This window comes from Nicotiana tabacum, chromosome 3 (assembly GCF_000715075.1).
Source record: "Nicotiana tabacum cultivar K326 chromosome 3, ASM71507v2, whole genome shotgun sequence".
In the NCBI taxonomy this organism is placed as follows: Eukaryota; Viridiplantae; Streptophyta; class Magnoliopsida; order Solanales; family Solanaceae; genus Nicotiana; species Nicotiana tabacum.
In genome coordinates, this window is record NC_134082.1 from 85831057 (window position 1) to 85848183 (window position 17127).

The window sequence follows — 17127 nt, forward strand, 5'->3', positions numbered from 1 at the left end:
TATTAATAATTCACAAAGTTATTCAGATATACATGTTGAGTCTTTTACTCCATGTTTCCCTCATGTCTACTAGTTACTGATTTTCATTCCTTACATACTCGGTACATTATTTGTACTGACGTCCCTTTTGCCTGGGGATGCTGCGTTTCATGCCCGTTGGTCCTGATAGACAGGTCAAGAGCCCTCCAAGTAGGCTGTCAGCTAAGCGAAAGGTGTTGGTGCGCTCCATTTGCTTCGGAGTTGCTTCTTTGGTCAGTATGATTAGTACATGTATTGATTGGTATGGCGGGACCCTATCCTGATCTTTATGATATTACGTATTCTTAGAAGCTTGTAGACAGATGCCATGTATACAGATACTTGTATGGCCTTGTCAGCCTATGTTTCGAGTATATACAGAATTATGCCAGCCTTATAGGCCCATACTTCATATGTATATATTTCCATTTCCTCATGCTTTACTCGAGTTCTTTTACCTATGATAGAATGATATGAAAGATATGTTATGTTGGTACTCGATTGATTAAGGTACTGGGTGCCCGTCGCGGCCCATCAGTTTGGGTCGTGACAAAAGTGGTATCAGAGCAGTTCTGTCCTAGGAAGTCTACAAACCGTGTCTAGTAGAGTCTTGTTTATGGGTGTGTTATGCACCACACTTATAAGCAGGAGACTACAGGGCATTTAGGACTGTCACTCTTTCTTCTTACTTTAGATCGTGTGGTAGAGCTCAGTTGTAAGAATTCAAATTCTTAACTTCTATTTTATTCGTAATAGGACGATACCTACATCCAGAAAGACGGTTGGTAAAAGACATGGCTATGGAAGAGTTGAGTCAGAGGAACTCGACTTTGCATTATATTTATGATAAGTAAATGTGAGGTCTTCAGCAAATCATGTGCGTACTGAAAGGCGTAAGCCTCTTGATAAGGAGTCTTGAGGCAAGAATACCTATCCACCTTAATAGTGAAATACAATGAGAGATTCAGAAGATAAATACAAGTTTCAACAAGCAAAAGAAGTAAGACGAAGAAGAGTACGAGGCGCCCAGTTGATGAAGGTTAACAGTGTTTATAATTCAGGCAGAGGAATATAAGCTTTTTGAGTTATATTCAACAGTAATAGAGGTATCTACAATTGGCTGTACCCATCTCAGTTATGCCCTATGGGGGATAACAGGTGTAGTTTAATAAAAGGACGGAACATCACGATCCGACTAAGGTTAGAGTAGCCCAAAATGGTGAATGGATTGTTTGTGTTAGTTGACATTTTCGAAGGGTATTACAAATGTGCTAATATATCTTCTTGTGAGACACCCAGATGGTGCACTCTAGAATATTAAAATTAGATGTGAATACTAGCATGATCAAAAAAATTCAGAAGATAGGCACTGAAAGTCCGGAAGGGATAAATATTACCTTAGTGTCACTCTTTCCCCTAGTAGAGCAAGGACGTTGAGCAACCCGAAGAGCTGATGAATGAAACAAGGGAAGCAAAAAGCAAAAGAATGCTTTGCTGAAGTTTTCAAAAGAAAGGAATAGTCAGAATTATTAGCAGAGTGATGAGAAGAGAGATAAGGAAGAATTATGAGTAAGATGCGATGCATGGATGACAACGGTAGATAAAAAAGATGACGGTATTACCGGGTCCATAATCAGGTGAAAGAAGAGATGAGAGGTGATAGGCCTCAAGAAAACAAAAGAGTATAGGCCATAAAGTCATATCCTCATTTCGAAAAATAAGTTCGTGACTCCAACGCGACTATCAGAAGGGAGAGTTAAACCTAAAGTAATAGAAATCAGTATGGGCTGGGGAACAAGATAAACTAAACATGAATTAGGGACTGAATGATTTGATAATGGTCGACATCATGTGAATTTCAGATTTTGTTCCGGCGATAATAGAAGAAAATTCATGAGAAATTCAGAGGATGGTCATTCAGGAAGACGCTTCCCTAAAGCAAGCCATGTAAGCAAATTTAAGCTTAAGCAGTTAAACTAAGTATCACCCTCGCGAGTAAGGAATTTTTTTATCTTTGGTACAAAAGAATTATCGTGAGGCGAGTAAGGGTCATCGACGATGTGAAAAGACGCCAAAGATGAAGAAGTAAAACATCTATATATAGATTATCATAGCACTAAATCTTAGTGCTCCCCTAAAGGGGGGAATATGGAGAGATGTGTCATTAAGTCAGAATTAAGTAGTTCTAGTAATTATGTAATGGTAAAGGAAGACTGCGAAAAAAAATGAGAAGGGGATGGGATTGCACTTATTCAAATCCTACACATATACTACGATTTCAGAACATTATGCAGACACGATGCCAAAGAAAGAAAGTAAGGGTTCCTACCGAGATGTTATTGATAAATAAAGAGCCAGCGCAAGATGTAAGTTAAGACAAAGGAAATAACCCAAGAAACATTATGCGGAGTATTGATATGAGAGTGAGACAATGAGTAGTTAGTAGTTGTTTCAGGAAGAGCCTAGTTATGGCTAGCCAGAAGGATACCGACAAATCAGTAGGTCGTGCAAGATAAAAATAGTAAAACCCAGTATAGTGAATTCAACCCCGTAATTATGACATTGTAATACTTGAGAAATATTCAGATAGGAATCGGGGTAATTAAAGGTACCATATGAGTGTTGCGGAAATAAAAGAGAGTGCCAATGGGAAGATGGACAAAATATCAAGAAGAAACAACCCTACAAGGACAAGGGCGTGGATGTAAGTAACCATAGATAAGTATAGGAGAGAAAGGACATCAAAAATTTTGTTGAGTATACGATGTAATAAGCTCATCACTTTACAAGAGTCAGAGGGTCCTCCCTAAATACTACAATGAAAGACTAGTTGAGGAAGTAAAGAAGAAGGCTTCGATCTAAGATCGGTAACCTAAGGAGCAAATGGACTTATAACAATAGTCTCACAACAACATTGTATATACTCCCTAAGAAAGTGGCACCTACCGTGGCTAATAAATGGAAAGTAAAAATCAGAAGTAATATTCAAGATCATATGAGTGGTATGGAATTCCAACGTGCGTGGGAACCAAGATAAGCTAAGTATGCACGCAACAAGGGGGGCAGAAAGACCTGAAAAAGTAATGGCTTGCATTTAAAAAAAGATATGAGAAGGAAAGAAAAGAATTATTCGATTAATGAGCCAGAGTACGTTATGAACACACTTAAGATTCCGAAATATTATCCATGCAGCACATATGTTGACAATCATACAGCCATAGAAGACTCTGGTATAAGTTAAAAGAAGGAATTAAGTCTAGGTCATAGACAAAGGATTGAATCATTAGAATATTATATCATGGATATTCCATAACGTCCATAAAAGGCTAAGGCAATAACTAATGCCATGAGCCGCAAACTAGAAGATAGCTTAAGCCTACATAAAGGTTGATCAGAGGGAAAGGAAACTAAAAAGTTACATCAACTAAGTATATCAGAAGAGTGATTATTGGACCAGAAAATTATAGAAATCGTGGTTGAGAACCTAGCAGAATGAGAGTGTAATTGTGATAAATAAAGGATGACGTTTAGGCCTTCCCTTGAGTAATGATTTGAAAAAAGCGGGAGAGAAAAGGGGGGAAGAGGATTTCATGAATTGTAAGGGACTAAATACCCCCAAAGGATGAATCACAGTTGGATACTATGAAATATGGTTATGGAAGTATAGTATCGCCCCCAGGTGGATCAGTCTAATCACTTCAGATATCCCCCGACGAGACATAAGCCTTAGTGACAATGTATTACGTAAGAGGTTTCAAGTTATCTGCAGTGGATTGCAGATCAATATTGAGGTGAATCAACAATAGATGGATAAAAGTTATAGAGTATGAGATAATATTATGCAAACATTCTTAAGATGAACGGTAAAGAAAAAGCAATATTCGTAAATTCAACAAAGTACCGAGCAAATAACTTCAGTACACCTATATATGCTAGAGGGAAATCTTGTCAAGTTCTGTGTATGTTCCCAAAAGTAAAGCCTAGACATTGGCTAAAAGTTAAAGAGAAGAGTCACATAGGTGCACATACAAGGAAAACGTCGCACATGCTGCATGACGGAAGATATGAACAGATTCCAACCACAAGTCGTGGTGTGAGAAAGAGGCCTAAAGGGGGGAATGCCTTAGCTTTTGGATTTATTCAAAGCACAGTTTCCAAAATGGCAAGAAGAGTATTAAGGAATTTGCAAGAGCTATGGGTTATGAGAATATAAGAGCATCAGTCAACATTCGAGGACGAATGTTCCAAAGGGGGGAATGATGTTACGTCCCGCAATATTACGTCGATATTACGTCCTGTAGTATTAAATTACGACGATGTTGCACCCTGTAGTATTGTACGTTGAAATTATCGTAAGGTAATTGAAATTAGTCCAAAGAAAAAGATTATTTAGAGATTATAAGGATTATGCTATTTTAAACAAATGATTAACAAATTCGTGAAGGTGAGAGGGGAAGCAAGTCAAAGAAGATGAATTTTTTGTCCAAGTTTGGCATATTGGGATAAAATACAGGCCGATCGTTAATACCCCATATTTATGAACTAGTGCCATACAAGGTACTACATGACCATGACAGTAAGGTGTACAAGGTCTGTTAAAAGCGAGTAGTATTTTAAGTAAGCTAAGATAATTCTTAATTATGCGGGTAGTTGGTTAATTACCGGGTAACAGGACATTACCTAATTAATTGAGGATATATTGGATAAGAATTGCATCCACCAACGTGGCTTCACGTCAAAGCCAGCAAAGTCACAAAAATGTGACTTTTAAAGTCCACATATAAGTGGCACATTTAGAATAATAGTTGGCCAACACATCCACAAAGTGGGGGGCCCACAAATCTCCAAGATAAGAGATTATTAGACACAATTCAAAGAAAAAAAAGCTTATGGAGGGGGTTGCCGTGAAAAAAAATGTGGAGAAAGGAAATTCCTTGCTGGTCTATGACTTAAACGGACAACTTAATGAGTTTAGTGTCCTGGGACAAGACAAGGAAACAAAAGTCAATCCACATAATAAAATATATTCATGTCGTGAGTATGACTGCTTTCATGCGATGGAAACAGTGAGAATAAAGTACGAAGTTAGATATGACATGATCATTTATGAGTATCTTTCATTATTTTATAAGGTTCAAGCGTACATCTCATACATGCAACAATTAATAAGGTGATTGTTATCTTACTAGTGGTCACGACAAAGAGGTGCAATCTTTCTCAAAATATCATATAGATTTTTCCCTACTTCGATCCACCATTATGTATTGTCGTAAGTGACGTGTGTTAGAGGGATTTTCAAGAGAATCAGCTCAGGTATGTTAAGGCTTTCCCTTCTTTCTTTTGGCATGATCTATACGATACAAACGAAAAGAGCAAATGCACAATTTCCATAAATGGCTCTATTCATAGAAATACTAGAGATGCTTATGTTCTTGATTCCTTATATGTCATATTATTCTATCATCTGTTCATGGGTCTCAGAAAAATACGTAAGTTGAAAAAATTTTACTTCATGATATTACTCAAAGGCATAATGGTCTTATAACATTCCAAGAGATTTTATTGACGTACTTATTCATGTACATTGACCCATGACCAGATGGAGTTGTATATATATATATATATATATATATATATATATATATATATATATATATGACCAGATGGTGTTATATACGCTTATATATATATGTATATGGGATATGGAAAAGGTTACGGCGTTATATACGCACCACCACCTGATCAGCTGGTATACGTTGATGATTTGCCCATAGTGGCCAAGATGATATGATGGGATGCCCTCAGAGGCTTGATAATGTTATGAATGCATATACCCATGCATGGTATGACATTTATACATATATGCACGACATTATAATATTAAATGATTCACAAAGTTATTCAGATATACATGTTGAGTCTTTTACTCTATGTTTCTCTCATGTCTACTAGTTACTGATTTTCATTCCTTACATACTCGGTACATTATTTGTACTGACGTCCCTTTTGCCTGGGGATGCTGCGTTTCATGCCCGTTGGTCCTGATAGACAGGTCAAGAGTCCTTCAAGTAGGCTGTCAGCTAAGTAGAAGGTGTTGGTGTGCTCCATTTGCTTCAGAGTTGTTTCTTTGGTCAGTATGATTAGTACATGTATTGATTGGTATGGCGGGACCTTGTCCCGACTTTTATGATATTATGTATTCTTAGAAGTTTGTAGACAGATGTCATGTATACAGATACTTGTATGGCCTTGTCGGCCTATGTTTCGAGTATATACAGAATTATGCCGGCCTTATAGGCCCGTACTTCATATGTATATATTTGCATTTCCTCATGCTTTACTCCAGTTCTTTTACCTATGATAGAATGATATGAAAGATACGTTATGTTGGTACTCAGTTGAGTAAGGTACAGGGTGCCCGTCGCGGCCCATCGATTTGGGTCGTGACAACAACAACATCATATGCACTTCATAATAAAGTGGCACCTATTGTGGCTAATGGACGAGAAGAAGAAAAAAAAGATCAACAGGTGATATTCAAGATCATATATATATATATATATATATATATATTATTATGAGAAAAGTCGTACATATACACATAACTAAAATCATAATAAACAAATAGTCATAAATGAAGAATACTAATAAAAAAATCAAATGATACCGTAAAAAATACATATACTAATTAAATTTCTGGAAAATTTAGTTAATAAGTAGAACTCATAATTTCCTAATGAAAAATATAAAAATATAAAGAAACTATTAGGATATTATACATAAGATAATATATTATATATAAAACACATTTTATTAATTATTAAAAATATTAGTACACTTTTGATGGGTTTTAAATGTCTTTGCCTTATGTTTTGATGATCTAATAAACTTACTATCAAGAACCAGATAGGGAACTTAACACACTTGGTACACATTTCTAATGAACAGATTCCAACCAGGACTCCAGTTAATGTGAAATGCTACAAGTGTAGAAAATAGAGAAACAAGACAAGGACCTAATCCCTTGAGTTTTCCTGACAGCAGTACGAAAGTCAACTGTGCACAGTTGGAAAATGACTGCCATAGAAACATTGCACACAATGCAACAGTTTTGTAGTCACTTGTCCTTTGACCAACCAAGTGCTTACATCATTCAAGTGATGTCATCAAATGTGTATTAACAAGAGCATTATAACAAAATATCATTTGAACACTTGAGAATTCACTTCAAGCATTCAAGCCTTCTGCAACAGTGAACTTAATTCTCAAGAACCTGAAGAACAAATTTAAACGCTACTACGGACCAATTCCTAAATCCAGTATTTTGTTGTCCTTAGTTGAGTTGTAACTTTGTAATTGTTCTTATTGTAATTCCTAAATTTCTTAGCTAGAAGTGTTACTTAGGAACCCCTTTGTAAAACCATAAATCCTTTGTGTTTGTGTTGTGACTAGAGTTAGTCATGAGTTGAAGTCTTTGTAATAGGTGTATTGCAAAATGGCTTGTAATAGGTTTACGAGTTAGTGAGGGATTAATAGTTTAATTCCTAGATTGTATAGGTTTTAATCTAAAATTTTCTCATAGTGAAGTCGAAATCCTACCAGTGTAGGTCATGGTTTTTTATCCCCTTGAGAAGGGATTTTTCCATGTAAAACTCCCTGTCTTATTTACTTACTGTTTTATTAGTATTCCCAGTGGAAACTCATAGAGGACCTGGTACTCTATAGTTTGGTGGACTCATATAAACTATCAATTGGTATTAGAGCAGGTTCCTCCTATCAGGCTAACACCTAGGAAGGATCCTTATGGCTAGTCCACCAAATTTTGAAGAAGGTCAATCTACGTACATACCACCCAGGTTCAATGGGCAATATTATGGGTGATGGAAGACAAGAATGCATGATTTTATTATGGCTGAAGATTCTGAGTTGTGGGATGTCATATGTGATGGTCCTTACATCCCAACAAAGGTAGTTGGAGACCTTCCATTGACAATGCTAAAAACCAGAAAAGAATACACTGACGCAGACAGAAAAATTGTGGATTCGTGCCAAGAAAATTTTGGTGTGTGGAATAGGACATAATGGATACAATAGAATCTCTGCTTGTGAAACCGCCAAGGAGATATGGGAAGCTCTACAAACAGCACATGAGGAACCACTCAAGTAAAGTAATCTAAGATTGATATGCTCACCACCGAGTATGAACTCTTTAGGATGAAGGACGATGAATCTATTCAAGATATGCACATAAGATTCACCTCTATCATAAATGAGTTACACTCACTTGGTGATCATTCCTAGGAACAAGCTAGTGAGGAAAATTCTCAGTATCCTGCCTAAATTTTGGAAAAGCAAGGTGAATGCTATTACTGAAGCAAAGGACCTGCGGGAGCTGACCATAGACAAGTTGGTTGGAAATCTGAAGACCTACGAGATGAAAAGGAAGATAGACAGTGAAAGAAGAGAACCAAAGAAAGAAAAGAACATGGTACTCAAAGTTGAAAGCAATGACTCGAGTGAGGAGGACAGTGACATGTCTTACTTAACCAAAAGGTTTCATAAGATGGTCAGAAGAAATGGAGAAATACTGAAAAGGGGCAACTCCAGCAAACTAAAGAACTATGATCTCTACCACAAATGTGGAAAGCCACGTCACTTCATCAAAGATTGTCCTCTCCTGAAGCAAGAACATTCCAAGTACAACCCTGAGAAAGCAGCCAAAAGGAACCTGGTTCATGACAAGCACTTCAAACGGAAGAGATCTACTGACAATGTGGTGAAACAAGCTCTTGCAGCATGGGGAGACTCCTCTAGTGAGTTTGAAGATGAAACTGATGCAGGTGATTGCTCCATGATGGCAGTTGAAAGTGAGGAAAATGAATATGATTCAATATTTGCTTTGATGACCCAATCAGATGATGATGAAGACGATGACAACAATAAGGTAAATTTCAAGGATGTTCAGAGAAACCTGAAATTCTACTCTCCTAAGAAACTCGTGTCTTTAGCTAGTGTACTGATTGATGCCTGTCATAGTCTTGTGGAGGATAAGGATGCTTTGACCTTAGAGCTAGGAGAAGCTGAATAAAATAGAGATGATCTGGTGGTGTGCATAGTTGATTTGAAGGAAACCATTTGTGAGTTGGAGAAAGAAAAATTTGTTTTAACCGAAAAATTGCTAACATAGAACATGAAAGAGATGACTTAGTGGTGGTAGTTGTTGACCATAAGGAAACTATTGAGAACTTCAGTAAAGAAAAAGAGGCCTTAGTGAAGAGAGTGACTGAGATTGAGGAAGAAAGAGATGATCTCTTGGTAGTGATTGCAGGCCTGAGGGAAATAATAGAGGGACTAGGGACTGAGTCTAAACCTGGAAATTCTGGAAAAGGAAAAGAGGTAGCTAGTGAGGCACACATTAGGCTTGAAAACGAGGTGAAGGCTGTGAGAACTAGCATGTGTATTAAAACTGAGAAAAACAAACATCTCCAAACTGAACTGGAAAGAGTAAAAAATAATCTTGAAAAGTCCCTAAAGTGGACCTGGTCCTCAGAAGCTATCACTGCCATGTATGTTAATAATGGTGGAAACATGCAGGGAATAGGGTTCCAAAGGGAGAAAACCCCTTACAACCCCCATAACAAGTATGTTACTGTACCGGATAACTGGATGTGTATCCACTGTGGGAACAATGGGCATTTCAAGGAAAATTGCAAAGCCAGGGTCCAGTCTATTCAGAAAAATAAAGTATTTGCTGAAAATGTAACTACTAAAAAGGGACCAGGTGCCACCCACAAAAAACGCATATTACCTGCATGGACTAAGAGATCTCTTATTCATCCTCTTGCCTACTACAAGGGACCCAAACTTGTTTGGGTTCCTAAAACTAACTCTTAATAGAGGAAGCAGTCAGCAATGGTTTATGGATAGTGGATGTTCAAAGCATATGACTAGGAACATCATGGACCTCCTTTCACTAAAAGCCCTGCAAGGAGGGAGTGTATCCTTTGGTAATGGGAAGAAGAGGTACATTCTTGGAGCTGGAAAAGCCTCACTCTATTAAGAATGTATACTATGTCAATGGTCTTAAGTACAGTCTCTTGAGTGTCACTCAGATCTGTGATAAAGGAAATAAGGTGGAATTCTTGTCCAAGATATGTACAGTTACTAATCTGGTAACTGGTGAAGTGGTACTTGTGGCCAAGAGATACAAGAACATCTATGTTGCTGATTTCGAGTCTATACAAAGTGGTGATCTGAGTTGTCTGAAAGTTGTTGATGATGATGCTGAACTCTGGCACAGAAGATTAGGGCACACAAGCTTCTCTCTTCTGAATAAACTAATTCATAAGGACCTGGTCCGTGGTCTGCTCATGTCAAAGTTCAAAGTACAGAAAGTGTGTGATGCCTGTGCTAGAGGAAAGCATGTGAAGTCCTCTTTTAAGTCTAAAAAGGATGTCATTACCTCAAAGCCACTCGATTTTCTGCATATGGATTTATGTGGCCCTATGAGAGTGCAAAGCAGGTGAGGAAAAAGATACATTTTTATGATGGTGGATGACTACTCCAGATTCACATTGACTCTGTTTCTTAGAACAAAAGATGAAACCTTTGAGGTATTTGTGGCTTTTGTGAAGAAATCCATGTGAAGATGGAGTCTAGAGTCGCATGTATTAGATCAGATCATGGAACAGAATTTGACAATGTCAAATTTGATGAGTCCTGCAATGAAAATGACTTTACTCACAACTTCCAAGCTCCAAGAATTCCCCAGCAAAATGGAGTTGTGGAAAGGAAGAATAGAACTCTTGAAGAAATGGCAAGAACAATGCTGATCGACAGTGGGATTGCAAAGAACTTCTGGGCTGAAGCTGTCAACACTGCTTGCTACTTGGTGAACAAGTGCATGATCAGATCTCTCCTGAACAAAACCCCCTATGAGTTACTGAATGGAAAAAAAACCAAGCTGACTCACCTAAAAATATTTGGGTGCAAATGCTATGTTCTCAACAATGGAAAGGATCAACTTGGTAAATTTGATGCTACGAGTGATGAAGGAATCTTTATGGGGTATTCTTCTCAAAGAAAAGCTTACAAAATATACAACAAATAGACTTAATGTGTTTAGGAAAGTGTTCGTGCTATCTTCTATGAGTCCTATCCCTCTTGTGAGAAAAGTGCCAAGGATGATCAATACGGAGATCCCTTACTTCCTGGTGAAGTCATTGACATGACAAATGGGACGGCAGATATGATGAGTCAAGTGGAGATAATGCTGCCTCTTCCTCAAGGGAACCATGTACCTCAACTACAACCACTAAAGCTGAAGAAAGAGTGGTTGATGCAGTGTAGGGTACTCTACAAGTACCCGAGAGAAGAACACAAGAGAACCAGTCAGATATACCCATCTCCTCTCTAAATGAACCTCAAATTCCCAACCGGAAACACAAAAGCTCCCATCCTCTTGACAACATAATTACCCCTCTAGATTCTGGAGTGCAAACCAGATCAAAAGCCAGAAATTCACTTGCTTTCTCAGCCTTTCTTTCCCAAAGAGAACCCAAAAATATCAAAGAAGCCTTAAAAGATGCAGGCTGGATTACAACCATGCAAGATGAGCTGCATCAGTTTGAAAGGAACAATGTATGATACCTGGTACCTAGACCCTCAGATCGAACTGTTATAGGAACCAGGTGGGTATTCAGGAATAATGTTGATGAACATGGAAACACTACAAGGAACGAGGCCAAGCTAGTAGTTAAAGGTTACAATAAGAAGGAAGGGATTGATTATGATGAGACGTTTGCTTCGATTTCTTGAATGGAAGCTATTAGAATCCTAATCGCATTTGCATCTCATATGGAATTCATTCTGTTCCAAATGAATGTCAAAAGTGCATGGACTTCTTAAGGAAGAAGTCTATGTAAAGCAATCTCTAGGGTTTGAATGTCATGAACACCCTGAATATGTGTTCAAACTGGACAAAGCATTGTATGGGCTAAAGCAGGCTCTTCGAGCTTGGTATGAAAGGTTGTCAAAGTTCCACTTAGAAAATGGTTTTACAAGAAGGAAAATTGACAACACCTTGTTCCTGAAGAAACGAGGAATGAACCTGCTCATTGTTCAGGTCTATCTTGATGATATCATTTTTGGGGCAACAACTGATTCTCTGTGTGAAGAATTTGAAAAAACTCATGGGAAGTGAGTTTGAAATGAGCATGATGGGGGAGCTGAATTTCTTCTTAGGTCTTCAAGTGAAGCAGTCCATGAAGGGTACATTCATTTGTCAGCAGAAATACATCAAGGAGCTTTTGAAGATGTTTGATATGGAAGCATCAAAAGTAATATACACTCCCATTGCTACGACTACTCGACTGGACATGGATGAAACTGGATCTCCTGTGAATCAAACAATGTATAGAGGCATTATTGGGTCTCTTCTCTATCTCACTGCCAGCAGACCCGATTTTATCTTCAGTGTGGGGGCTATGTGCAAGGTTTCAATCAAATCCCAAGGAATCTCATCTGAAGACTGCGAAAAGAATTTTGAGATATCTTAAAGGAACACATGACCTAGTTCTGTATTACCCCTCAGGTGATAGTTTCAATCTCATTATGTATGCTGATACTGACTATGCAGGTTATCTCGTGGACAGAAAAAGTACTTTTGGAATGGCTCACTTTCTAGGATCATGTCTCATCTCTTGGGGCACAAGGAAGTAGAAATCAGTGGCTCTTTCAATAGCTAAAACAAAATATGTATCTGCAGCCTCTTGTTGTGCTCAGATCCTATGGATTAAGCAGCAACTAGAGGACTTTGGGGTATTTACTGATTGTGTGCCTCTTCTATGTGATAACACCAGTGCACTCAACATGGCCAAGAATCCAGTTTAACATAAAAGAACCAAGCACATTGATGTGAGACATCATTTTCTGAGGGACAATATGGAGAAAGGGCTGATCTGTATGAAGTTCTACAGTACAAAGGACCAAATTACAGATATCTTCACCAAAGCATTGAGTAGGGAACATTTTGAAAGAAACATGGTGAAACTGGGGTTATTGAAGCCTAGTTGAGAACCTGATTCTGTATTAGTTGGCTATGAAAATCACCTTTAGGTAAAATTAGTTAAAGTGTTTTCTGACCAAGTCTAACTCACTTCAATATCGTTGCAGGTAAACACACATGATGATTATAGAAGCTGTAGATGCATTGCATAGGTGATAAAAGAGGATTGAAATTTTCAATGACAGGTCAAGAACCTGGTTCTTGTACCAAAGGTTAGTAGTTCTGTGTATTTTTTAATACATGTCTTGAAAAGGTACAAATGTCAACTGCCATGTCATCCACCTTTCAGACTCTGCTGTCATGTCTTTTCATTTCAAATCGTTCCATCTCCCTCTGAAACGTTGCAACTCTCCAAGCACAATCGCCGTTTCAGAACTGGTTCCTATCTCTCTCTTCATAATTATCCTCTCTCATTAAAAACCCTCTCCTTTCTTCATAGACCATAGTCCTCCATTAGAACTTCTCTAAAGAATTTTCTCTCTATCTCTTCAATGGCTGACTCAAACTTTGAAATTCCTACCTCAATCGTCACTAACACTGAAAAACCCATTGAGTCCTCCGTCCCCGATGAGTCTTCTATAACTATCCCTATCCTCATCACTGAAATCACCCCTAACTGAGATTTTTCGTCACCCTCCTGTTCTAAGGGGACTATCTCAGAAACCCCTAAAGTCGTTGATCCTCCTTCTTTATTTTCTAAGATTCCTATTGATCAAGGGAAAAGGGAAGAAAAGGGTAAAAGTCCTAAAGTCACAAAGGTTTCTGCCATTGTTGCTTCAGATTCTGTGGTGGCCATGGAGCCTATTGAGGATGAAAATTTAGCGACCATCTTTGTGGTATCTGCTGATAGAGTCTTACATAATATAATTTCTGGTGCACCTATGTCTCAAAAGAACGAGACACAGGGATTGGTGGGAGAAGTATCCATGGTAGTTGTTGAAGGCTCTGTACTAGCAGAAACTATTGGCCCTCTCGTGAGGAACCTGACCCCTCTCCGGAGGAAACAGGTCAGGGTTCTCACTCCCAGGCTAGTTCTGCTCCTGCATCTCCTCCTCCATTTGCTATTGAGCCCTTGGACATTCTAGTCCCTGAGATGAGGTCTAGTGATGAGGAGGATCAAGACAACATTCCTTTTGATGCATTCATAGTCAAGCGAAGGGTAGTGTCCACTCCTGAGTCTTCTACTAAGCGACCTACTATTAGGTTGCAAGCAAAGGTAGCTTATGACTCTGCCCTTCAAAAGAGCAGAAAGAGCAGTAAGAAGAAAAAGAGAAAACTGGTGAAACACAATGAAATAGTGTGTGGTAAGGATGTCCTTGTGGTGGAAGTTGAGGAGGAAACAACTGAGGAACCTAGTTCCTTAGTGAGAAGGTCCCAGAAGAAGAAGCAATCTGCTTCAGTGGAGAATGTTACAACCCCCAGTTCTAAAGTGAAAGATGTTGTGAGTGAACCCTCAAATTCTGATGAGGATGTGTTGGTCAAGTTTAAGGGAAAAGCAAAATCAAGTGGTGTGAAGTTTGGCAAGAGAAGGCTAGAACTTGTTAAGGAACCTGTTTCTGCGCAAAGGTTGAGAAGTGAAAGCAGTTCTGCTTCAGAACGATTAAGGCACCAAAAAGTTCTGTTGGGTCGCACTTTTGACCCATCAATTTCTGATATGGCTGGTATGATACAAGTCCTTGCAATGGTTGAGTTTCAATGGTGGGGGCATCTGTTCCAAATAGATGCACCCAACGTGTATGATGATGAGGTTCAAAGCATTTATACAAGCCTATTTCCTGTTGATATTGATCATATTTGTGCCTTGGTGAATGAGGTGGACATTGTGTTTGATGTGAGTATGCTTGGAGATATTCTTAAATTCCCTACGGTTGGTGTGTCTAGTATGAAAGATGCATGTGGGTCTAACTTCCGGAATGCTGTAGTAAAGGATAATGCGAACCAAAAGGGGGACCAAGTTCACAAGAAGGCATTACTCCCTATTTATCAGTTGCTCTTCGAGTTGGTGAACAAAGTTCTGTTACCCCGAGCTGAGAGGAGGTCCATGACTTCCAAATCTAACTTGTTTCTAATGGAGCAACTGGATGGATTTAACCCTATGAACTTGCCTGCTATCATGATCGAACATATGCAGAAAGTAGCAACCTTCAAGGATGGCAATCATGGTGTTCCATATGGGTTTCTGCTTACGCAAGTGTTTAAGTTTTTCAAGGTGCCACTGGAGCAAGGTAAGGTAGGAACCAAAAAACAGACCTTCTCTCAAACAACTTTGGAAGAATGTGAGTGCATCGAGAAGAATGAGGGGTTAGGCATTACATCAACAATCTCACAGCTCATTAATGCTCAAAATAGCACAACTGAGGAGATTTGAAGGTTGAAGGCTAGGAATGCTATCCTGGAAATTCAGTAGGCCCAAGGGGCCCCGAAGTCAAATGAGGAATTTGTCCGTTTGACAAAAGAAAATGCTAATCTCAGGGCATAAGTGGAGAACTTGAAAGCAGAACTCCTCAATGAGCAAAAGTCGGTCAATGCCTGAATAGACCTATTTCTCCAAACTCTTGCTGGAGCTTCCAAGCCCTCTGCTCCTAGTGCACCTAAGCAACCCTTTCAGTGACCAGTTTTTGGATTGTCTATTTTTGTTTTTATGACTTGGCAAATGTTTTTGTTTCTTTTGTTTTGATGTGCTTGGGATGTATCAGTACTGCTCCTATTTTCAACAGTCCAATTATGCCTTTGCTTTTTAAGCAAAGGCATATGTTTTATATATATAAACTATCCTCTTTTGTTATCTCAATGCTTGTATTCTCTATTTCTCTTCTCTATCATGTTGCGTGCACATATGTGGCATAAGTTAGCTAGGTTAAACTTCTTTATGTTGTTTGTCTGCTTGTGTATTTTTAATGATGCCAAAATGGGGAAGTATAATTGAAGCATGGATCTGATTAAGGGGGACACATAAAGTCAGGGGGAACTTGTGAAGTTCCTGTTATTTCATTTGGTTATTTTTGCTCTAAATACATGTTATCAATGTCTAAGTTTGTCATCATCAAAATAGGGGAACTTGATGAGTTTTCAATGTCTTTGCCTTATATTTTGATGATCTAACAAACTTATTGTCAAGAACTAGATAGGGAACCTGACATACTTGGTACACATTGCTAATGAACGGATTCCAGCCAGGACTCCAGCTAATGTTGAACTGCTGCAAGTGTAGAAAATAGAGAAATAAGACAAAGACCTGATCCCTTGTGTTTCCCTGACAGCAGTACGCAAGTCAACTGTGCACAGCTGAAAAGTGACTGCCACAAAAATAGTGCACACAGTGTAGCAGTTTTGCAGTCACTTGTCCTTTGACCAACCAAGTGCTTATATCATTCAAGTGATGTCATCAAAGGTGTATTAACAAGAGCATTATAACAAACACATCATTTGAACACTTATTCACTTCAAGCATTCAAGCCTTCTGCGACAGTGAACTTAATTCTGAAGAGCCTGAAGAACAAAGTTAAACGCTACTACGGACCAGTTCCTAAATCCAGTATTTTGTTGTCCTTAGTTGAGTTGTAACTTTGTAATTGTTCTTATTATAATTCCTAAATTGCTTAGCTAGAAGCGTTACTTAGGAACTCCTTTGTAAAACCATAAACCTTTTGTGTTTGTGTCGTAACTAGTCATGAGTTGAAGTCTTTGTACTAGGTGTATTGCAAAATGGCTTGTAATAGGTGTATTACGAGTTAGTGAGGAATTAAGAGTTTGATTCCTAGATTGCATAGGTTGTAATCTAAAAGTTGCTCATAGTGAAGTTGAAATCCTACCAGTGTAGGTCGTAGGTTTTTATCCCTTGAGCAGAGATTTTTCCACGTAAAACTCCCTGTCTTATTTACTTACTGTTTTATTAGTATTCCCAGTGGAAACTCATAGAGGACCTGGTACTCTATGGTTTGATGGACTCATATAAACTATCAGTTTTTTATAATAATAATAAAAGGCTTATCTTTTTATACTTTTGATGAATTCAAAATTATAATTTAGTTAAAAAATGATAT